This window comes from Furipterus horrens, unplaced genomic scaffold (assembly GCF_987537825.1).
Source record: "Furipterus horrens unplaced genomic scaffold, mFurHor1.1.pri manual_scaffold_2, whole genome shotgun sequence".
Taxonomy (NCBI): Eukaryota; Metazoa; Chordata; class Mammalia; order Chiroptera; family Furipteridae; genus Furipterus; species Furipterus horrens.
In genome coordinates, this window is record NW_028327172.1 from 128109531 (window position 1) to 128134316 (window position 24786).

At 34.7% G+C, this 24786-nt stretch overlaps 1 protein-coding gene and 1 pseudogene across 10 annotated transcripts in view; both read left to right on the top strand.

Annotated features, from left to right (window-relative positions):
• Positions 1-24786, top strand: part of ZMYND11 (zinc finger MYND-type containing 11) — a 155433-nt gene that overhangs the window by 74009 nt on the left and 56638 nt on the right. Inside the window, exon 1 of one of the 10 annotated variants that reach the window (XM_090266434.1) lies at positions 18048-18064. The exons of the other annotated variants lie outside the window; for them this stretch is intronic. The gene's annotated coding sequence lies outside the window, so the exon portion shown is untranslated. Of the gene's footprint in view, positions 1-18047; positions 18065-24786 lie in introns of those variants that run through there. 10 annotated transcript variants of the gene reach the window in all.
• Positions 956-8739, top strand: LOC150019471 (S-phase kinase-associated protein 1 pseudogene; annotated as a pseudogene).

A 24786-nucleotide genomic window follows, 5' to 3' on the forward strand; every position in this document is an offset into this window, starting at 1 on the left:
CCATGTACAAGTCCTAGCTCATGTAGGCTAATAGAAAAAAAAAAAGGTAACTCCTATGTGGAAAATAAGAATAAAATAAATAGTATATAATTAAATTATTTGAGGCATGCTAAGTAAATAAAAGTTAAGTGAGGTGATATTGGTATAAAAACATTTTTTAAAAATCCAAAAGAATTATAAGCTGAAAGTATTCTCCCATGGTTGGGATTTGGAGAAAAAAAATCATAGTTTATGTATATTGAAATTATTTATAGATGAAAGTGGAAATAAGATACTGTTCTTTGGATTTAATTTTTAAAATTAAAGTTATATAAGATTGAACTATATCAATTTTTCAGGCTCGTACTTCTTTCTTAGCCATGGCATGTTTCTCTAAAAGCTTTAGGGACAGTCTCTAGGAAGCTGTGGGATATCCCAGTATGAGATATACACAGTTTGACATCAAGGTTGCTATTAGGTTGTACCAACCTGCTGATCTGGGAGTCAGAGAATTAACCTCACAGCAGCTGGTGCAGTTGTCTTTGGATGATCATAACATCTGTGTGTGTATACATGTTGTTGATAAGCATTTTCTTTGCTCCTTTATCAGTACAGCTTTAAGTTTGCCAAGGCTTATTTTCCCTCATGTCTTAAGGTCCGCATATCTTAAGATAAATATGAATAAATTTATTTACCTACCAAATAGTCATTGCTTTATCAATCTCATCCAAAGGTGGAAAGAAAAACACCTTAAGTAAATCAGAGGGTAAGTGCTTAAGAGTGTTTGGTTCCCGGTGTTTCTTCTGCCTCATCTCATCTGAGAGTATGCCATTTTCATTTTTATTAGTGGGGCACACTTCATAGTATCCCAGACCTTTAAAAACAAAAACAAAAAAAACGTTAGTCACGTGTATAATTACTGCCCTGCCAGACCATCAGCCCCAGGAGGGCGCTGTCTGGCTAATCGTCTAGCCCAATGCCTTGGGTTACTCATTATCATTACACTTGCCAAGGTAAGTTATGAAGAAGCATTGGACGATGACAGGAAGGTCAGGTCTTTTGCTCTAAAGCCAAATACTCCTCTTCTATATTCTAAATTTAGGTACTTTTCAAGCCTTAGACTAATTTTAAATCAAGTTGCTCTGCTTAGTTAAAGCCAATTCTGAACATACAAGTATCTTTTGATCTTTACAAATATCTTAAATTACTGAAGGCTGTAGTAAAATTATTGTGAAGAATGAATATGTAGTCATTACATTTCATTCTTTGTTATAACTGGTGAGTGACTCCATTATAAAAATAAAAGCTACACCCTAAACACTGTAGTTTACTCATGTACAATGTTTCAGGTCTACTTGTTTTGTTTCTATTTTGGTATAACTTTTAAGTCACTTTTAATCTGTAGGTTTCTCATTCATCTTTTTTTGTCATTTTCCTTTGCAATTTATTTATTGAAGAAACTGGTTCATTTGCTCTGTGGTTTCCCATAGTCTGGCTTTTGCTGATCACATCTCTGTGGTAGACTTTAACCTTTTGCTTATTCCTCTTCCTTTCATGGAAATTATATTTTATCTACAGGCTCAGGGATGGGATGAGAACCCCCTCTTAGGTGGGACTGTGTTCTGTTCTCAGGAGGCCATTTGTCTGTTTCTCATATGTGAGGCCAGTAGCCTTGATAAAGAGCAACTAGATCCAGTAATTCATTAAGGATTGCAGAATGGTGATGATCTAATTATATCCTTTGTTTTTTTAACTAGAATACTTCTACAAGGACATAAGCTACATAAGCTTCCTTTCACTTACTGTTTGGTTTTTCTGTGATATGGTTCATATTGGAAAAGTAGAGCTACTGATTCTTTTACCAGTTTTCAGAATAGTATCCTTTAATGGTAATCATTTAATTTTCAGAAGTATTTTTTTATTTTATTTTTTATTTCTGGAATTTCTGTATTTAAATACATTTGATATATTTCAGTTCATTTCCGATGTAATTTTTATTGATGCTCAAAATTTCGCATTTGGCTCCTGAAGTTACTCTGCTTTCTGATACAAGATTTTTCAGGCTCATATTATATACACTCTTGGCGCCAGATTTTTCCAGGGCCCTCTGGTTTCTTTCAGTTAGAAATTGTATTTCAAGACCGCTTTCTGACCCTCATTGTACTCATTAATGCTAGGGTAGTCTCTTTTTCTTGGACTTTAGAAAGACAGAGTTAGGAAATAGATATAATTATAAAATAAAAAAACATTTCATTTCATAATGTTATTTTCCACTTGAATTTATGGCTATAGGGTTTTACTTAACTCCTTTATCTAAAATCTTTGCTTTTTCTAACACAGTAAGGGTCATGGCTCTCAAGGACATATCATGAGTGACAACATTTTAGAATATCATGTAACCACTTGTTTGTTTTATCCAACATATATACCGAGCTATTTGAGAATAACAGTGCCAACACTATAACCAAAAATATGTGTCATAGAAACTATATGAATTGCTTTACTTGTTTTTAAACAATAGTACACATTTTAAACTGTTAGAAAACAGCAATTACATATTACACTTTTTTTTAACAGCCACCATTTAGTCTTCTACATGTATCTTTCATGCTTACTAGTCCTATGTTGATATCCAAAGTTCATTTCTTAGTAGATTATTTTTTATTTTTTTCTTTATTGAGATATAATTGACATTGTGTTAGTTTAAATTGTACAACATTGTGATTTGATACATGTATATATTGCAAAATCATCACCACTAAGGTTAGTTAACATGTATCACCTCATGTAGTTATACTTTTATTTCTTGTGATGAGAACTTTAAAAATTTATTCTCATAGTAACTTTCAAATATACAACACACTCTTATTAACTGTAATCATTATGCTGTACATTATGTCTTTTTATCTTATACTGGAAGTTTGTACCTTTTGACGTCCTTCATCCATTTTGTCCATCCCCACAAACCCTGCCTCTGGCAACCACCAGTCTGTTCTTTGTATCTATAGTTTGGTGGGGTTATTTTTCCCCTCACCTGAGGGCATGCTTATTGATTTTTAGAAAGAGGGGAAGAGGGAGAGATAGAGAGGGAGAGAAACATCCATCAGTTGCCTCCCATATGTGATCCAACTGGCGATTAAACCCCTAACCTTTTATGTGTATGGGATGACACTCCAACTAACTGAGCCACCTGGTCAAGGCTGAGTTTGGTTTTTATAGATTCCACATATAAGTGAGATTACACAATATGTCTTTTTTTTTTTTTTTTTTTTTTACTTATTTCACATAGCATACTGCCCTCAAAGTCCATCTATAGTGTCACAAAATGATAGCATTTCCTTCTTATATGGCTGTATAATAATTCCTTTGTGTATATGTATACTGCGTTTCTTTTTATCCAGTCACCTGTCTTTGGACACTTAGGTTGTTTCCATGTTTGGGCTATTAATAATGCTGCTGCAAACATGGTGGAGTAGACATCTTTTTGAGGTAGTGATTTCATTTCCTTTGGATAAATACCTAGAAATGAAATTGTTCGAACATGTGGTAATTCTATTTTGATTTTTTTGAGGAACCTCTGTACTGTTTTCCATAAGGGGTATCACTGTCTAGTAGAAGTTTCTTAATCAAGACTCCAGGGAAACAAGTTTTGAGTTCTTGCATGTTTTCTGCAGACTTTTTTTTTTAAATTATATTTTATTGATTATATTGTTACCATAGTTCCAATTTTTCCCCTTTGCTCCCCTCCACCCAGCAACCCCTCTCCCCCAGCAGTCCCCCACAAAATCCATGCCCGTGTTTCTTACATACAAGCTCTCCCGCTTCACCCTTTCATATATTCTTCTTCTTTTTTTAAATAAATAAATGATTAATTATTTTAACAATAAAAAATAACAGTCCTTCCCTCTCAGATATTAAGACCCTTTATAATCTTATAAAGGACAATGGGCGAAGGTCTCAAGCTCCTCTAGCTGCTTCAAGCTGGACATGGTCGTCTTCCTACCTTCCCTTGGGTCCAGAAATCCCTAATAAGAGTGGGGGTGTGGAGGGGAGCGTGGCTGTCACACATGGGGAAGGATCGTGCAGACTCCAGGTCAGTTGGTTGTCCCCGGACAATGGCGTGCTTGGTTTAACAGGCTGGCATCCTTGTTGTATTCTGGGGGCAACAGATTTGGCAAAAGGGTTAAAAGACATCATTCAATCCATAACTACTAGATGACAAAAGACAAGGATTAATTTTTCAATGTCCCAAATTAGGGGAAAAAAAAACAGGCTTCTTTGGAGGAAGGTGTGCCAGGCACATCTCACCTATCCAAAACCCTTTTGCCCATTATACTTAGTTTGGGCTGAGGGAAATAGTTTAGGTTTTCCCCCTCTCAGAGCTCTGGGCCCTTTCTGTTTAAGCCATTAGGATAGAAAAGAGAAACCAGTTTTAAAGTGAAGCCCACAGACCATCCCATTCTTCCCCAACCCAGCCACTTAGTTCAGCCAAACTGTTGAGTCTCAGGAGGCAGCAATTTCTGTAGACTTTTTACTTGAGAATCAATTTGACTAGATATAAAATCCATAGCTTATATTTGGGGCGTGGGTCTTATATAGGTTGGGGCAGAAGTAGGTTTATAGTTGTGAATATGCAAAACAGTTTATTCTTGCATTATTATTTCTTACTGTATTCCATACAAACAACTGTGCACCTACTTTTTCCCACCCTGTATGTTACATATTCTCACTTAAAACATTGCTGTCAAAAAATATAACTTGATTTCTTTTTTGTTGAGACTGTCTTTTTACCTAGATTTACAGAGATTATTTTTCCTTTTTATTTAAAGTCTCAGTATTGTTCTCAATATGAACTTTTAAATCTTGAAAGTTTTACTTAAAAATTATGTATATATCATATTTATTATTATATATACACTTATTTAGTATTAATTGGGGCCTTCTCTCCTACTGTATTGTATCTTTTTTTCCATCTTTTAAAGTTGTAATTTTATATTGAATTCTTTTTATCGTTTTTTTTTACTTTATTTGTTAAGGAGAAGTTTTAGTTTTACACCAAAAATTGAGAAGACAAAAAAGATTTCCCATATGTTCCCTGCCTCCACACGTGCTCAGCCTTCTTTACTAGCAAAATCACTCACCGGGTGATACATTTTTTACCAAGGATGGACTTCACTGACACATCATCATCACCCAAAGTCCATAGCTTACATTAGGGTTCACTCTTGGTGTTATACATTCTGTGGGTTTGGACTAATGTATAATGACACATATCAGCTCTTATAGCATCATACAGAGCAGTTTCACTGCTCTAAAATTGCTCTGTGCTTCATCTGTTTATCCGCTCCTTCCAATCTCTAGCAACCACGGATCTTTTCACTGTCGCCATTTTTCTTTTCCAATGTCTGCTAGAGTTAGTCATGTAGGATATAGCCTTTTCAGATTGTCTTTCACTTAGTAATATTCACTTAAAATTTTCCTTCATGTCTTTTTATAACTTAATAGCTCATTTCTTTTTAGCACTGAATAATATTATATTGTCTGGATGTACCTCCATCTTGAGAGATATCTTGGTTGCTTCCAAGTTCTGGCAATTACGGGTCAAGCTGCAATGTGTTTTTGATTTTTAACATTTCCCTTTGCAGCTTCCATTTGTAACTTTTTCCTGCTGTTTATTTACTCTTATGTACCTGCTAGTTTACACTTCACTGCTGAAGTGATTTTTAAAATTTCCTGCTAATGTTCAACTCATTCCTTAGTTTTTCTAACTTTGATGTATATCTTTTCTATATCTTGCAACGTTTTCTTCGTGTCCTTTTTTGTATAGTTTTCATCTGTCTTGTAGGCACACCTCTCAGACTTGCTTTCATTATAAGGATGTTATTGTGTTCCTTCAATCACAGCTGTCATATTGGTCATTTTGATGTGAAATCAATTTTTCTTAACTTGTTTCAGAGAAAGGTGGTTAGAACAGTTTTTCTAGATTTATGGCTCTAAAGCTCCTTTGTAAGTAATTTTTATGAAGTACTCAAAATATGGCCTCATGTTTCCCATGATTTCCTGCTTTTTCTTCACTTTCTACCCCACTGCTCTTTTTTGGAACTTTTATACCCATTGCCCTTACATTGAATATCTTTCTGACCTGTTGTGTTTGGTATTTTTATTGCTTAGAATTTCTCTACAATATAGGGCTCCATCTGGAAGGCAGCTTTGGCTGATTAAGTTTGGAAGTTCATGGACCCTATTATGCTCCAGTCCCATAGGCTTTACCATAAATTCATGAATTACCGTGATTCACCTGTAAATGGGAGTGTAGAACCCTATCTTCTTCCAACTGCTGTTCTTAATTGGCCCATGGTACTTTCCAGTGACTATCTGTTGCTTATTTTATACTGTTTCATTAGTTACTCTGTTATCCCCCTCTGCTTTCTTCCACACAGATGTCAATACCAATTGGGATCGTAACTCTTGGAGTTTTACCCTCATCTGCTCCAATTTTGGGATTCATGTGAATTTCTCATCACTTAATTTAGTTGTTTACGCTCTCCAAGGGTCGGGTTTTTGTTTGTTGGCTAACTCTTTTAGTAACTCTTCTTAGGAGATTTGGGAGAGATTAAAAACTATGCTGCAGCTTCACTATCTTCCCAGTTCACAGCAGTTTTGTGATTTTTCTGGAGAATGAAACAGTTGCTAAAGATACCTGGATATTTTCTGAAGTCCAAAAGCAGTACTAAAAGTTTCTTCTGGCAGAAGCAAATCCCAGGAACATTCTTTATGTTTGTATATAACACTAGACAACATCAGACTCTCCAGCACTATTATCTTCAAACACAGGACAGAAAAAATATTAAGATTCATGTTAAAATTTACAAATTCCATGAATATAGAAGCCTCAGATCTTCCAAGTTATTTGAACAGTTTGGGACTGATAATGATTTTCTTATCTCTTTAACAAAATAGGAGAATTTTTTCTAAGTTGCAAACTTCACCTAGTCTGATGATAGCTAATGTAAGGATTCATAGCAGTAGTTTCCTATTGTAAATCACTATAGCTCTTTAGGAAAGAGTCCTGAGTCCTTTTTATCACTTTTTTTTTTTTAAAACTGCTAGTGTTCTGTTCAGAAAAGTACTATAAATTAGAGAATCACTGTTGAGATTTTACTACTTAAAATATTTAAAAATTATAACTAAGAGAAGCTTTTCCAACAAGTTCTATTTGGGAATAGAAAGTACTTTTATAAAAAGGGTTGATCTGAAATCAAGCTATATATAAGGGATTTTTTTATATATATGGGATTTGATTTTGTTTTAAATGGGTAAGATTTCCCTCTGATTTAAAAGCTTATTTTTATAAAAGTTTGGTTTAATGATAGTATAAAATTACATAGATGGCTTAATTTGGGAGCTAAGTAAGTACAAGTAAATTTTGGTACTCAGTAAAAACATTTTACATTCATAGAAACTGAAGGATGTTTTGTGGTGTTTAATCATCATAATGGAAATAAAGAGTCATTTTATCATAAAAAAGACCCTGTACAGTAGTCAGTTCAGAACAAGATAAACATAGGTTTATTATCTTAGTAGCTTCTCATTTAGTTTAAAAGTCTTTAAGTGCTAAAGTATAATTAGCACATAGGAATTAATTTTTTATGATATTTGCATAGGTGTCATGAAACTAAAGTTTTGAAATATCTGATTCTTAACTTTTATGTAAAACAAATATTTATAACACATTTGTATGCTTAAGATCATGATATTAGCCTTTCTTTTACAGTTTTTAAGTCAAGGAGTAAAGGGACAATCATACAACAAAATGAAGAACAGAAATGCAATTTACTTTGAATCCCTAAGATTCCCAATATGATCTATAACTCATTGTCATGTTACTTTACTAAATGTCACCTATATTTTAATGTGTAATAAAAATAAATTACAACATTTCCTTTTTCCCTTTAATCCAACTATTTACACCTAATTTAGATAATTATGACATTTGAGTTTTCATAAGTATTATCAGTACAAGTTATAAAGACATACTTTGAAATAAATGTGGATTTTATATTAGGCTCTACTAGCATTATTGGCTTGTTTGTATCATTGGGAGAGGTCATTTTATTTTTTTGTTGACTGTTGCAAAAAGCAGTTGAGGAAAAGGACATTGTTCTCTGCCTTTCCTTGTGCCTGCTGATGAAATCCTGCTCTCATCAGCCTTGGCCTGCTCTGTCCTTGAGACTGAACGCCATGCCTTCAATAAGTTGCAGAGTTCTGATGGAGAGATATTTGAAGTTAATGTTGAAATCGCCTAACAGTCGGTGACTATCAAGACCATGTTAGAAGATTTGGGAATGAGTGATGAAGGAAGGCACTGATGACTCAATTCCTCTACCAAATGTTAATGCAGTAATATTAAAAAAGGTCATTCAGTGGTGCACCCACCACAAGGATGACCCCCCTCCTCCTGAGGATGATGAGAACAAAGAAAAACGAACAGATGATATCCCTGTATGGGACCAAGAATTCCTTAAAGTTGACCAAGGAACACTTTTTGAACTTATTCTGGCTGCAAACTGTTTTGACATCAAAGGTTTGCTTGATGTTAACATGCAAGACTGTTGCCAATATAATCAAGGGGAAAACTCCTGAAGAGATTCGTAAGACCTTCAACATCAAAAACGACTTTACTGAAGAAGAGGAAGCCCAGGTATGCAAAGAGAACCAGTGGTGCAAAGAGAAGTGAAATGTTGTGCCTGACACTGTCACACTGTAAGGATTGTTCCAAATACTAGTTGCACTGCTTTGTTTATAATGGTTAATATTAGACACAGTAGACAAACGCAGCAGCAAATTAACTGTATTAGCAGAGTATTGTACTCATTGCATGTGTAGTTTGGGTACAGATTCCAAACCTGTGGCTGAGTTTCTTCCAGTATGATCAACTTTCTTTTCTCTTTGCTCTGAATAAAACTAAATTGTGGGTTCTCTATAGTAAGTGGTATTTTGGGCTTCCCCTCTTTTTGTAAAGTGATTTCTGCCTAATTTATTGTCCAGTTAACTTTAGTTTAGTGACCTTTTAAAAGTTGGCCGTTGTAAATAAAACTTGCAAAAGTTTTCTGAAATAGAAAAAGCAGTTGACCCTTTATATTTCCTTCCCTTCTTGAATAACTTTGAATTTGTGTTTCCAGAGGTGATCATATTTGTGACTAGCATAATTAGACTAACATTGGATTGGTAGACTAGTCCATTCAAGTTAATGTTTCAGAGTAGGGCATCAATTAATTACATGTATTGCTACTTTAGGGTCAAACCCCACTTAGAAAAGGTGACCTCTGACCTCTTGTGACATGTTTGGCATTGAGATTTCTGAGTTCTCCTGGAGTTCTTCCTGTCGCTACAGACAGATATAAGCCCAAACTGTAAGTCCTTTTTGTGTGTAGGCTGCAACCAGGCACACTTTATTTATTTATTTATTTATTATTTATTATTTATTTATTTATTTATTGTGATTTAGTTTTATGAAACCCACAATTTCTAGGAATTGTTTACTGAAGTTATAATTTTGCTTTGTCTCTGTTAATTTCTGTTCCCTCATTAGATTTCTCCTAGAGGAGGAAAATACTCATTGCCTAAATTACGTTTTTGGAAATAAGTTAGTTTTTTACAAGTACCAGTTAATATTATGTTGTACATGTAATCCCAAGAATTCTTCACAGCATTACTAACTACATTCTCACTTCAATCTATATTCATTTATTCTTTAGTACATATCTTCTTTTTTTTGAAGATTTTATGTATTTATTTTTAGAGAGGGGGCAAGGAAGGGAGGGAGACTGAGAGGGAGAGAAACATCAGTGTGTGGCTGCCTCTCACACACCCACAGCTGGGGACCTGGCCCACAACCCAGGCATGTGCCCTGACTGGGGATGGAACTGGAGACCCTTTGGTTTGCAGGCCAGCATTCAGACCATTGAGCCACACCAGCCAGGGCCGTACATGTCTTCGTATGATTGCAGATTGGCAGATACACTTTACCACTTTTACCATTATTTATCTTACGTAATAACCGCCTTATGGAAGAACTAATGATCCTGAATAACCATAATTCACAGTTCCACAGTGCTTTTTTTTTTTCAGTGTGCCATATTCTTAATGGCACTCCTCTTGGTTTGGATCATTGTGTAGCAGTTTTCATGTATGGCATTTCTCTGCATATCTGTGAGAGGGTTCACTGTGGGAGAGTCATGAAGGCCTTTTGGAGAGCAGGGAATTAGTCCTTGGAAGTTTGATGGGGTTTGGTGAGGCAGAGAGTCCAAGCAAAGGACTGTAGGGTTTTAAGGGAAAAGGGATGAAAGGGCAAAGGCCAAACTACGAGAATCTTTATACCAGCTTTGAGAGTATTATTCTGTAGTTAGGGGGGAATAGTGAATGTGTTTGGAATATTGAAATGGTAAAAGTAAAACAGACTTTATTTATTTCTTTCCCAGAAATATTGAATGATCCTCTTAAATAAATGTCCCTTGAGTCTGCCTACTCTTCCCTCTCTTTACCTGGGTTTTAGCCTCTTGTAATTTCCTGCCTGTACAGTGGCAGCAGATTCCTAATTGATCTTCTGGGATTCCGGTCTTGCTAGTCTGTTTCTTCCTATCATTGGTGTCAGAGATGTTTTTTAAAACACCATCTTATTAATTGTTCCATGTTTGAAAGCCTTTTTCTGTTTCCATGAAGTTCAAATTCCTGTCCAGGTGTTAATGCTTTGCCTTTCTCTTCAATGTGCTGCACTCCAGAAACACTGGGCTTTCCCATGCCTGGAATGCCTATCTTCCTGGACTCGTCTACCAGGCAGACTCCTCTTTCAAGTCAAATCTAGATAATTGTTCCTGACACCTTTCAGTCAACCTAAACCTCACATTTTATTAGTTACTTTTCTAGATTTTAGGTCTGATTATGATCTTAAAATCCTCTTGATTTCCCTCCCCATTGAGCATAAGTGTGCATACCTGAACAGGGCATTTTTGCAGATTTTTTCCTTTTTATGCTCTGCCTCTCCCCACTCAGAGCTCCATATGATGAGGTTACTCTCAATTGTCTGAGTGCACTATTATTTTGATTATTTATTTCCTATTTTTCCTTTATTAATGGACCAAACAGACATATACTTTTTTTGAAGATCCAACTCAAATTTCATCTCCTTTGAGATTCTGATTCATTTCTCACTATAACCACTCTTAGTCCCCTTACTCTTTGCTCACAAATTAATATGTATAAAATTCAATATTATTATTTATTACAATCTCTTAAAATTTTTGAAAAATCCTTCTGCTTCCTTTGTTGGTTGTGAACTTTTCAAGGGTAGGGCATGCATCTTTCCTATCTTTGGATCTTCACATGAAGCCTGGTAGCTGGGACAAGGCATGGAGAAGGGGGTTTTAAATAAATATTCAGTTGCATTAACTGAAAGAGCTGTTTGAGAACATTGAGAGTCATTATTTTGTGACAAGCACTGTACTTTATATGATTTGTCTCATTTAATTTTCACAGCAGCTCCATGAGGTCTGTTGTCATTATCCTCATTTTCTTGATGAAGATGGTGAAAAAAATTGTCTAAAGCTGACAGGTTGTCAGCAGAACTGAAATTGGAATATAGATCTATCTGATGTCAGAGTCTAAGCTCTTAACCATTAAATGTTTTCTTTTGATAATTAATGAATTTATATTTGTATCCTTGAACTCTTTAAAGTTTTAAAAACACTGTCTTCTACATGGTACTTCCATATTATCTCATTTCACCTTAACAACTCTCTGACATTTAAATTAACCCCACTTTATGTGAGAAGACTATGAGGTTGTATGAATAAATTATTTGCCCCAGGTTTAAGTATTAGAATTAAGAAGAACCTAGTTCTTTAGCATATATTCTAAAATTTTAAGTAAATTCATTGATTAAGGGTTCTTAGAGATGCTCTTTAGGTTTTGAAGTGTATTTTTGTTCAATATGATTTTAAATTATTTGTTGAATATTATCCATCTATAAAGGATCTAGTCGCAGATCATTATTACTATTTTTAATTTTTTTATTGTATTAAAATACATTTCCATTGTGCAGCCATCACTACTTCATCTCTAGAATTTTTTCAGCCTTGTAAAACTGAAATTCATTACTCTCACACTTGGCAACCACGACCACCAGTCTACTTTCTGTCTTTATAATTGTGATTAAGTGCCACATAGAAGTGAAATTACACAGTATTTGTCTTCTTATGACTGGCTTTTTTCACTTAGCATAATGCCCTCAAGAGTTATCCATATTGTGGCATATTACAGAATTTCTTTGTTTTGCATATGTATGTGACATTCTGCTTATCCATTTATCTGTCAGTGCACACTTGGGTTGCTTTCCCTATTGTGAATAATGATGTTATGAACATGCGTGTGCAAGTATCTCTTCAAGACCCTGCTTTCATCCTTTTGGTTATATCCCCAGAATTGCTGGATCATATGGTAATGCTATCTTTAATTTGTTGAGGAAGTACTATATTGTTTTCCACATTTTTTTTCACCAGCAGTACACAGTGTTCCAGTTTCTCATTATCCTCATCAACACTTGTTTACTGTTATTTTAATAGCAGCCATCCTAATGGGTGGGAGATAGTATCTCATTGTGGTTTTGATTTGCATTTCCGTAATGAATAACGATGTTAAGCATCTTTTCATGTGTTTAATTTGTCATTCCTGTATCTTCTTTGGAGAAATGTCTGTTCCTTTGTACAATTGGATTGTTCATTGTTGGGTTTTCTATGTATTTTAGACATTAACCCCTTATCAAATATGTGATATGCAAATATTTTCTCCCACTTAGTAGGTTGCCTTTTTACTGTGAATAGTGTCTCTTGTACAAAAATTATAAATTTCCATGAAGTCCAATTTGTTTTTTCTATTGCCTACGCCCTTGGTGTTATATCCAAGAAGTCATGGCCATGTCCAGTGTTGTGAAGCTTTGGTCCTGTCTTGTGTTTTAAGAGCTTTATTGTTTTAGGTCTGACATTTAGGCCTTTAATTCATCTTTGCATTAATTTTTGTATGTGGTGTTAGGTAAGGGTCCAACTCTTTTATTGCCCACAGATACCCAGTTTTCTCAGCACAATTTGTTGCAAAGACTGTTCTCCATTGAGTGGTCTTGTCACTCTTGTCAAAAATCATTTGAATGTATGTACACATATATTTCTGAGTTCTATATTCTATTACATTGATCTACGTATTTGTCTTAATGCCAGTACCAACTAGTTTTGATTACTATAGCTTTGCTAGTAAGTTTTGAAATCAGGAAGTAGGAATCCTCCAGTTTTTTTTTTTTTTTTTTTTTCAAGACTGTGTTGGTTATTTGTGATCCCTTTAGATTTACAAACGAATTTTAGGATGGGTTTTTCTATACCTGGAAAAAAAACTATTGGAATTTCGATGGTGATTGCATTGAATCTGTAGATTGCTTTTGGTAATATTGGCATTTTAACAATATTAATTATTCTGATCCTTGAAAATGTGAATGTTAACTATTTGTCTTTAATTTCAGCAATGTTTTATAGTTTTCATTGTATACATTTTCACCTTGTTGATTAATGCCTAAGTATTTTATACTTTTTGCTGCTATTATAAATGAAGTTATTTTCATAATTTTCTTTTCAGATTGTTGACTGTTTGTGTATAGAAATTGAACTTGCCTTTTCCAGTGTGACTTAGTTCTATAAACTGGAAGGTCATGGGTTTGACACCTTGTAAGGGCACATACCTAGGTTGTGGGTTTGGTCCGTGGTCTTAGCATGTACGAGAGACAACCAACCAGTTTTTCTCTCTCATGTCAATGTTTCTTTCTCCCCCTCTTCCCCTGTTTCTAAAATCAATAAGCATATCCTTAGGTGAGGATGAAAAAAAATATTTTTTATTTAAAAAGAACTGATTCTTGTGTAAGGACTATATATTTTGCTACTTTGCTGGATTTATTTATTAGTTGCAACAACTTCTATGTGAGGTCTTCAGAATTTTTTACATATAAGATAATATAATTTGCACAGATAATTTTACTTCTTCCTCTTCAATTTGGATGCCCTTTATGTTATTTTCTTGTCTAATTGCTCTGGGTAGAACTTCTAATATTGTGCTGAAAAGAAGTGGTGAAAGTTGCCTTTTTTCTGAGCTTAGAGGGACAGTTTTGTCTTTGACTATGTTGTTTACTGTGGGATTTTTGTATATGGCTTATATTATGGAAAGGTAGTTTCATTCTATACTCAATTTGTTGAGCATTTTTAATCATGAAGGGTATTGAATATTGTCAAATGCTTTTTTGTATCTATTGAGATTATGATTTTTATGTTTTATTAATGTGGTATATTACATATATGGATTTGTAGATGTAGAAAAAACCTTATGTCTATGAAGCACCCAGTGGCGGAGCATTATGATTAAAACATTTTTTTTTATTATTTCTAAAATTAACAACCATATTGTAGGATACTTGAAAAATAGAAAGCAGGGGCTGCCTGGTGGGCATAGCTCAGTTGGTTGGGCAAGGTCCCATGAACCGGTTGCAAACTAAGGTCACCAGTTCTATTCCTTGTCAGGATGTATGCCTGACTTTTGGACTTCGTGCTCCATTTCTCTGGTCAGGGCACTTGCAGAAGGCAACCAATCAGCATTTCTCTCATATTGATGTTCTTCTCCTTCTCTTTCTCCCTTGCCCTCTCTCTAAAATACTACAGAATAGAATAGAATAGAATAGAATAGAAATAATAATTGAAAATAGAAAGCAGAAAAATAATCACCTATAATTCCTCTACCCAAACTCAAGTAGAGGACCCATTTTAATATTTTTCTGTTCATTTTTCATGCTTGTCTTTTTCTCATGTTATTTAGCCCTTTTCTATGTTGTTATATGGTCACCATAAATTTTTGGTAATGGCTGCATGATAGTCCCTCTGTTGAGATTTTTCATTAATATACTTTGGGAGAAAGGATGAATGAGAAGCAAGATAAACATTTATTGTAAACTTTACATTGTCTTTTTACCTTAAAAACAACCACATATGTTGACACTGTATTTTACTTTATAAAATTGGACATTGAGATGCAGAAAGGTTCGGTAGCTTGTCCAGAGTCTTGCCAGCTAGTAAATTGTAGAGCTAAGTGTTTAAACCATATATGTGTGACTTCAAAGGCCTCGCTTTTTCCACTGGACTTTTATATTGTCTATATGTCATCTATTGAACTTTTGTAACACTTCCGTGTTCTTACTATAAAAATGTCCAGTAATATAAATAATAAGGTAGAAACTTAAATGAAGAAATGATAATTAGTGCAGAGACCATTTACTTAGAACACATTAGGAGGTGGGCACTGGGCGGAGCACTTTGCATTTATCACCCTGTTTAACTTTTATTACAAGCCTGTTGGTACCTATTATCATCTGCCTTTCTTTATCACCACTCTGCCATTTTTACATTCTTGGGTAACTTGTGTGTTTCCATTTTTTTCCACTGTGTTCAATAATCTTGCATTATGTATAGCCTTTCCCCATGCTTTGAATTATTTTCTTAAAATGAACACTCAGGTTATTGCTCCAGTTTTTTACTACCACAATAATAATTTTCTTTTTTTACCTATATGAGGAATTCATTAGTGTGGCTATCCAGGAACATATTCCTCTTCGATTATAGATTAATCTGTACACGTAATCTCTCTGGGCTCTCAAGAGAGGATTCCTCATTCTACATGTTCATTAGCAGTGAACAAGGGTTTAGTTTCCCCAGGTGTCTGCACATACTTGATATTCATTTGCACAAATTTTGTCACTCGGATATTTCATTTTGCATTTTTTGTAATAATGAGCTTAGGCAGCCTCTGGTGTTTTAGATGATTTGGAATTTTCTTTTCTGTGGATGCCTGTTTTTATCCTTTGCCCATACTCAGATTGGGGTTATTTTTTTCAGTTGATTTGCTCTTGCTATTTTAGACATCAAGTCCCTTATATACTTTATGCTTTGTAAACATCTTTTTGACAGCCTTGGTTCCCACGCCATCCCCCTCTCTCCTCGCCTGCCTGCAGCTGTCTGGGAGTTTCCCATGATAGTGGGGTACATCAACCCGAGGTCCGTTTGGCCTTGATGAGCCCTAGACTCACAGCTGCAAGATAACAACTGAATTTAATAGTTTCTTTTTTCTTCCCCCTGTAAAACAGCCGCTCTTTCTCTAGGACCCTGGAGTCGGGCCATTTGCGGCACGATTTCCTCCCCGCTTGCTAATTCCCTCAAATAAATTTCTTTCTATCTGCTCGCTGCCTCCTATGGTTCTCTGAGCAACACCGTTCTTACACTTTTCTCATGCTGTCATCTGTTTGTTGAACAGAAATTTTTAATTTAAAAAAAAATTAATTATTTATTTTTAGAGAGAGGGGAAAGGAGAAAGAGAGGGAGAGAAACATCACTGTGCAGTTGCCTCTCACTCATGCCCCCAACTGGGGATCTGACATGCAACCTAGTCATGTGCCCTGACTGGGAATTGAACCAGCAACACTTGGTTCGCAGGCCAACACTCAATCCACTGAGCCACAGCAGCCAAGGCAGAAATTTTTAATTTTGATGTGTTAACATTCAGTCTTTTATGCTAATGTTTGTGCTTTTGAAATTTTATTTAAGGAATCCTCTTAATAAGGTCACAAGAATATTCTGTTACACTTTCTTTTATTAATTATAGTTTTACCTTTCACAGTTGGGTCTTTATTCCATCTGTAGTTCTTTTTATGTGGTGGTAGGAAATGATCCAGTGTTTTTCTCTCTATAATGAGTCTGCTTTTCACTTTAGAATTGAAAGTTACAAACTCTTGTGGGAGATATTTTAGGGTCCCTTATGGCATGTCATATAGTTCAATTATGTATTTGCCGTGCTCCTCTTTGTTTACCCTTAGGCTCTGAAACCTCTTCCTACCACTGTGTAAGCTGTATAAGTAAGGATCATTTTCTATTTTGAGTATTGGTATTTACCAAGTACCAAAAAATAGTAAATGGCACATGACATTTACTCAACAGTCTTAAACAATATTATATTTGTTGAATGTTGTGTAGATGTAGACTTTTTCTGCCTTTGTGGACCTGTCTCTTTCTAGCTTCACTCTAAGCATAGGGATAGTTCCTCACGATCACAACCCGAAGTCTATGGTGTGTGTGTGTGTGTGTGTGTGTGTTTTGTTTTGTTTTTTTAACCAAGTTCCTCTCTTGGTGGGCCTCAACCAGCCCTGCCCCCACTTGAGGTTGTAAAAGTTCTGCTTAACTTCTGAGATTCTCAGTTGCCTCTTTCAGAATTTGCAGATGCTCCTAAATTAAATGAAAATTTTTTTTTTTTTTTAGTGTTTTCTTTGGTTTTTCTAGTTTTCAATGGAAGGATTGATCTGAATAACCTAATCAACCACTAATGGTAGAACTATCTCTATATACACATATGTATGTATACACACACACAGAGTTTTAAATGTCCCTTTTATCTCTGATATTATACTGTGAGCATTTTCTCACGTTATGTTTTTTTTTTAAACATTAATTTTATTAAATGCATTGTATTCTATTGGGTGGATATATAACTTATATCCATAATTTATTTTACTGTTACATTTAGATCCTTTTCCCCCCCTATAAAATTTCATGATGTGAGAAACATTTTCTACATAAACCTGTGCCCGTCTCAGATACTTCCAAAGTAGAATTACTGAGACAAATGATAGGTTTATCTATAAGGTGTTGATACATAACACAAAAGTACTTTCCAGGAAGTATTTTCAGTAACAGTGTGTTGAAAATGGCTATCTTAATGCATTTTAACCAGCATTGAGAATAATTTTAAATACCTTGCTCGCTTGAGTAGAAAAGTAGTTTTCTTATTTTAATTTTGCATTTTAAGGATATAAGCTCTTTGCCATATTATGATAAATGCTCTTTCGTTTTATTGTTTGCTTTTAATTTGCAGGATTTAGTGGTTATTGCTCCAGAGGCTTAGAAAAAAATGGATTTGTAATGTTTATGCCATGGAGAAATTCCACATTTCTTATTGAGTAAGATATTTTGCATCTTCTCTGTTTTTTTCCATACTATTTATTCAGAGTGTCCTCTAATATCAGGAGATTAGATCTGTATTCACTTAAATTTGTATCTTAAATTTTTGATACCCATGTTTTCAATTGAGTCTTTTTTCAGCACTTGAGCCAGTTTACCAGGGCCAGTTGGGAGCAAAGGGTACTGAAATTATGGGGCAGTACTAACCTTTATCCAAGTCATCCAGAACACACTTAAGTTTGTTCTGTTTCCATCACAGTGAAGGCTTCTGGACTCCATGATAGTATGAAGCTACTTGTAGGAACAAGGTACAGGTGCTCATTATATTTTCTAGTTAGTAGAAAACATATCAGTGCATTTTGTGGTGGTTTCTTCTCCCCCAGGAAATGATCATACTTACAGTGTTCTCGATGGTGTGCCTACCTCCCAGAATGTTCATGTCAAACAATGTGACGCAATTCTGAGACTGAATCATCATTAGAAGGGTTAAAGATGGACAGTTACTTTTAGGAAATTATGACTCATGAGATTTCTTTTGTAAAAAATGTTAAACCTACAGTGGCTGTTATCATCAGCTATATATTTTTTTGTCTTGGAACATTCTGAGTTATCTCAGGGGAGATAAAACAAGTTAGGGTTTTACAGTCTGTTGCTTGGATACACTCTAGTGCTCAGCAGCAGTTGGGAAGTAGTGTCCTAGGGGAGGTAGAGAGGGGAGAATTACAGGAAAGGAAATAGATGGAATGGGAGAGAATTAAAAAGTTACTGAAAAAGTTAAGAGAAATTGAATATAATATTTAAGTAGTAGATATTTATATACTATTCATGATTTATGCTAAGTGAAATTAAAATGGAGTGAATGACCACTGTGAATACATCTGAAATTCAAATGGCTATTTTTTACCTCTTTATTTGAAGAAGATAAGTCCCTATGATGAGTAAGCAGCCTGTTAAAAAAAAAAGAAGAAACCTGGATTGACCTTAACCTGATTTATTACCATAGAAGTATTTTTACTTGAAGAAAACCTGCCTGAGTACTTAATTATCTAAGCAAGGGAATAGTGGATTTGGGACTTTTTGTTATATTTAAGACATCATATAAATCCCTCAATTCTTCAGAATTTATTTGTAATTTACTGAGATAGACTCAGCCTGCAACTCAGTAAAAGGACATTACGCCTTGTTAACATCTAGAGATCTCTGGCTCATTTCTACTTTTTAAGAAAAACAGGTGAGACTCAGTATATTTTCTAAAAGTATAGCAGAATAGGGGAAAAGTAAGAATTTCTCAAATTTAGACATTACTTATGAGCTTGTGTTTATTGACACTTGACATTTAGTTGATTTCTGTCATAATAAGTATTAAACTAAATACTTTACATTGCTCATGCAAGATTTGGTTTTATTGCATAGACCACATACACACAAAAAGAAACCTGGCACGTCAGCTGTGTTGATAGGTATGTTTTAACTCTTTGTCATACTTAATATGTCTTCTTGCTAATTCATTGTTCCCTGTTTTATTTTTCTTACTCTTATCATTTGTATCTTAATTTTGTGTTTATTTTTTACTTTGTTTCTTTCATTGTTAAAATTTGCCCCTCAAATGGCTGATACTTTGTTCTAATTCTTATTTTCTATTATATTTAACTATTTAAGTCATTCAAAATTTAAATGATATAGATGTAAATTATTTTTATGGAAATTGATATTTAGTTATTCCACTATTAGTTACTAAATATCTTTACATTTTTCCTTCCTCTTTTTTATTTTTTTTTTAAGTTTCTGTACATACTTTTATTTCCTTTCCCTCTACACCCTTGCAAAGTTGGGAACCTACCCGAGATTTGTGGGGCTTCCAGCACATAAGCCAGTGAGGCAGGAGGGCACCCAGAGGTCCCGTCAGCACTTACCATGGCGTGCTAGCCATGGTCCCCTTACTTGGGGAATTTTGGCAAATCCTGCCATGCACCCTGTCACGTCCTGCCCCCAGAGGCACCTGCATCCACCCTTCCCCTTCTATTTTTAATGCTTATTTTTTACAGTTAGGTTCTTGTGTATTTGGACATTTTTCTAGATATTCTGATCTTTTCTATTGCTCTTTTGTTTGAGTTTTTGTGTCATACTGCATTGTTTTTAAATTGTTGGTATTGTCACCTATAATCAATTCCATACCAACTTTATTATTACCAGTTTCTCAGAGTACTTTATTATAATTTCTATTGGGCAAGATTAGTCAATCACTTTTTCCTTTTGAACATTTTTATAATATCATCTGTTTAATTTCTGGATGTTTTTAAGCCCATAAAATCACATATTGGGAGATCCTGAATTGGTCCCTGGAACAGAAGAAGAATGGAAAACTGATGAAGCCTAAATAAAGTCTCTAATTTAAAATACTAAAGTAGAAGGCATACCTTGTTTTTTCTCACTTTGCTTTATTGTGCTTCACAGATGTTGAAATTTTTACAAATGAAAGACAAAACCCTCCACCAGCAAAAAGATTATGACTCATTTTTTTGCAGTAGTCTGAAACCAAACTCACAAAATCTTTGAGGTATGCCAGTGTACCAGAGCTAATTAATAAATTACAGAATGTTTAGATGTTAATTAGATACTGTGGTGACCGTTTTGCAATATATATAATTATTGAATCATTATGCTGTAAACCCAAAACTAATGTGATATTATATATCCATTATATCTCAAATAAATTTTTAAAAGAAATTTTGGTAATTTTATGAAGGATGTTAACTTCAGGAGAAGCTGGGTAAAGGGTATACAGTGATCTTACTGTTTTTTGCAACTCTTCTGCAAGTCTAGAATTAAGTTAAAAGATTGTATAAGATCACATTGAAATTTTCTAATACTCATGTATATTCAAACATTTATTGAGTATCAATATTATGTGAGGCACTATCTAATACAGTTTGCCTTATGCACCTCTTCTGGCTGCAACTGCAGGTTGCTCAGCAAATAACTCCTGTGATTGGAAGGCCTTAAAGGGAAGTAAATAGTACCTATTTGAAAAAAAATTAAATGCAAATGTAAGAACTATTTACAATAATGTATGCATGTTCTTAGCCTTTAGGCAACACTTTTTAATGCAAGTTAGATCACTTACTCTTTATTTTAATTTTCCTAAACCCATACTTTTCATTCGGAAAACAAAATCCCCTTCTCTGAGCTATTAACGTTCCCAGACTAGGAAGAAGCACTTTTGACGTTGATGGAGTTACTATGTTCTATATAGAACTAATCCTTCATATCTTCTCCTGATCATTCTGTCCCTGTGAAAAGGGCGCTCTGAGTCCATCCTGAATCCTTCCTCATGAACATTTTTATGGCTGTTCAAGAGGAACAGTCCAGAATAATGGCTTTAGCTGACATCAGCTCTCTTTGAACTAAGGAAGTTGAGCCCAACATGCTATCACTAAAGAGAAAGGAAAGCTCTTCCTTTATTGTTTCTTGGCACCAAACTGTAAAGATATTGGAGTGCACAGAAGCTAAGAAGATCCATTTGTGTGGTTAAATTCAGTGGATTAAAAACAACAACGACCAAAACCCCAGCAAACTGGGGCTGAAAAGGAATTTCCTTAATAAAAGTTAGCTGCCAAAATACTGTGGCCAGCATCATATTTGTATTTATATTTATCAGTTTATATTGATCAATAACCTTTGGCAAAGTGTCATGTTTAATGGTTGAACAATTTTAAGAATCCCTTCTAAATCTGAAATGAGGATACACGCTAGTACTACCTAGAGTGTACATTGTGCTAGAAGATCTCATCAGTGCAATAAGAAAAGACACGTTTAATAAAATCACTTAAACGGACAATATACTTAACTTAGGCAAACTTAAAACTATTAAGAGAATTTAGAAAGGTTTCTGAATAGATAACAGTAACCACCAATGAGAAAATATTATATAAAGTAAAGTTCCCTTTTCAAAGGAATAAAAAATACACACTATCTAGGAAAACCCAAGAGATAGGCAAGAATTTTATAGAGAAAAAAAACTACTAAGGATATAGAAGATACAAATAAGTGAACAGATACACCAAGTTCATCAATGGAAAGATTTAACTTTGTGATATTCTCAGAGTAATCAAAATTTCAAGTTTTTTATGGATCTAGGAAAGCTGATGCTAAAATAATTATGGATGAGTAAAGAGTCAAGATCAGTTTGATCAAAATTTCAACGATTTTTTATGGATCTTGGAAAATTGATGCTAAAATAATTATGGGTGAGGGAAGAGTCAAGATGAGTTTGAAAAGGAAGGAAACTACCAAAGATTGGCAAGCTTATGTAGGAGAAAGGAACGTTCATACATTGCTGGAATAATGGTAAGTGGTAGCTAATTTTTAAAAGTAAAAATAGTCTTAAGCTAATAGATGCATAAATTAAATCCTTAAGGGCGTATTGTGAAAAAATGTCTTCTTACTTACTATCCCTCTGCTGAACTCAGTTCTCTTGGAGGTAATCTTTGACAGTTCTCTGGAATATACCTCTCGAACTCTTGTGCACCTACAGAGATAATTATATCATGCTTTCTAGAAGGCGTACCATTTTATACAATGATATTTTTTCACTGATTTTCTTTTTTTTTTAAATTGAAATATAATTGACAAATAACCTTATATTAATTTCAGGTGTACAACATAATGACTCAATATTTGTATGTATTGCAAAAAGATCACCAGAATAAATCTGACATCCGTCAGCATACTTAGTTTTGGTGATGATGAAATTAAGATCTACTCTCATAGTAACCTTGAAATATGCAATATGGTATTATGAGCTATAGTCACTATGCTGTACTTCACATTCCTGTGACTTTGTAGCTGAAGGTTTGTACCTTTGACACCCTTCAGTCGTTTCACCCCTTTGAACTCCTTACCTCTGGAAACTACTAGTCTGTTCTCTGTATGACCTTCAATCTTCTCCTTTCCCCTTCTTTCCCCTCCCCTCCCCTTCGATTTTTCCTTTTCCTTTTCCTCTTCCCTTCCCTTCCTCCCTCCTTTCCATCTTTCCTTCTTTTTCTTCTTCCTGCCTTCCCTTTCACCTCCTTCCCTCCCTCCCGCCCTCCCTTCCTTCCTTCCTTCCTTCATCCCTTCCTCAAGATTTTACTTACGTATAAGTGAGAAAATATGGTATTTTGTCTTTCTGTGTCTGACTTACTTGCACCTGTAAGTCCCTCTAGGTCATCCATGTTGTGGCAAATGGCAAGATTTCCTTCATTTTTATGGCTGAGGAATATTCCATTATATATACAAATCACATTTTCTTTGTCCATTTATCAAATCAGTGGACACTTATGTTGTTTCTGTATCTTGGCTGTTGTAAGTAATGACATAATGAACATGTGGTGCATGTGTCTTTTCGAATTAGTGTTTTCATTTTCTTTAGATATGTATTTGTAAGTCGAATTGCTGGATCATATTGTAGTTCTATTAATAATTGTTTTTCATGGTGGCTGCACCAGTTTACATTCCCATTAACAGTGCACAAGGGTTCCCTTTTCTTCATATTCTTGCCAAAACTTATGTCCTGTGTTTTTGGTGGTGTTTAAACAGGCGTGATGCTGTATCTTACTGTTGTTTTAACTTGCATTTTCTGATAATTAGTGATGTTGAAAAGTCTTTTCATTTGTTGGCCTTTTTAATATCTTCTTTGGAAAAATATCTATTCAGATCTTTTGCCCTCTTAAAAACCAAATTGTTCTTGATGCTGTTGAGTATTATGAATTCTTTATATATTTGGGATATTAGCCCTGGGACCATGATTTTTTAAAACATAATGTCTTAGAGTTATGTCATTATAACATTAAAATACTGCTTCATTTCTTTAGTGATTATATAATAATCCTTGGTATGATTATCTTATAAATTAGCCAGTTCCCTAAAAGGCATGTTTAGATTGTTTTGAATCTTTTCTTGCTAGCAACAATGTTAAAATGAATTTCCTCTTGTCTGTTATTTCACACATATGTAAGTATATCTATAGGATAAATATCTAGAAGTGGAATTTTGCTACTACCACACTTACCTCTACAGTACTGATTTACATCTCACCAGTGATCTGTTTCCCATCAAGCCCAATCCATCAGTGCAGTGTGTCAGACTTTTTGTCTTTATGAATCTTACATATACAAATATTTTGTGGTTTTTCTTAGGTCTTCTGTTATATGTTAAAAGTATATTTCCCAGCACTGACTGGTTGACTCAGTTGATTGGAACATCATCCTGTGCATAGGAAGGTTACAGGTTTGATCTCCAGTTGGGCGGGTACAGGAGACAACTGAACAATCTTTCTTTTTCTGTCTCTCTCTCTCTCTCTTGCTTTTCTCCCCTCTCTCCTTTCCTCTTCTTTTTTTTTTTTTTTTTTAAGTATATTTTATTGATTATGTTGTTACAGTAGTTCCAATTTTTTCCCCTTTACTCCCCTCCACCCAGTATCTCCCTCCCCCAGCATCCCCCCCCAAGTCCGTACCCATGGTTCGTAAAAAATAACTATCCCTCCCTCTCAGATATTAAGACCCTTTGTAATCTTGTAAAGGACAATGGGCGAAGGTCTCAAGCTCCTCTAGCTGCTTCAAGCTGGACATGGTCGTCGTCCTACCTACCCTTGGGTCCAGAAATCCCTAATAATAGTGGGGGTGTGGAGGGTAGGGTGGCCTTCCCACATGGGGAAGGATTGTGCAGACTCCAGGTCAGTTGG